Genomic DNA, 412 nt, shown 5'->3' on the forward strand with positions numbered 1-412 from the left:
TGGCAGGGCCGTGCTGCAGCCGTGGGGTGGGTGCTGTGCTGGCGCTGGCATTCTCAAACATGCTTTGGTCCACTGGAGGGGGAAAAGGGAACAGTGAAGGCTTGTGAGCCAGGCTGGAGAGGGGACCTGGCAGGGACAACATGTCCCAGAGCTGCCCGCCAGCTCCCAACCCAGCAGCATGGGAGCAAATTCTGGGGGACAGGGAGGCTGCTTCTGAAGCCCCACAGAGGCCGTGAGCAGCCAGGCCATGCACTGAGGACAGCATGGGGCGTGATGGGGAAGCAGGCAGCCCAGGACTCCACACCAGCACTGCCATCACACCAAGAGCGTCTCTTACCTGACACTGAGAGACTTAGGAAGCAGGTTGTGGAAAGAAAAAAAGAGGATTTACCAAGGGAACGGCAAGGGGACC

The sequence above is a fragment of the Nestor notabilis genome, unplaced genomic scaffold (assembly GCF_000696875.1).
Source record: "Nestor notabilis isolate BGI_N333 unplaced genomic scaffold, ASM69687v1 scaffold2394, whole genome shotgun sequence".
Taxonomy (NCBI): domain Eukaryota; kingdom Metazoa; phylum Chordata; class Aves; order Psittaciformes; family Psittacidae; genus Nestor; species Nestor notabilis.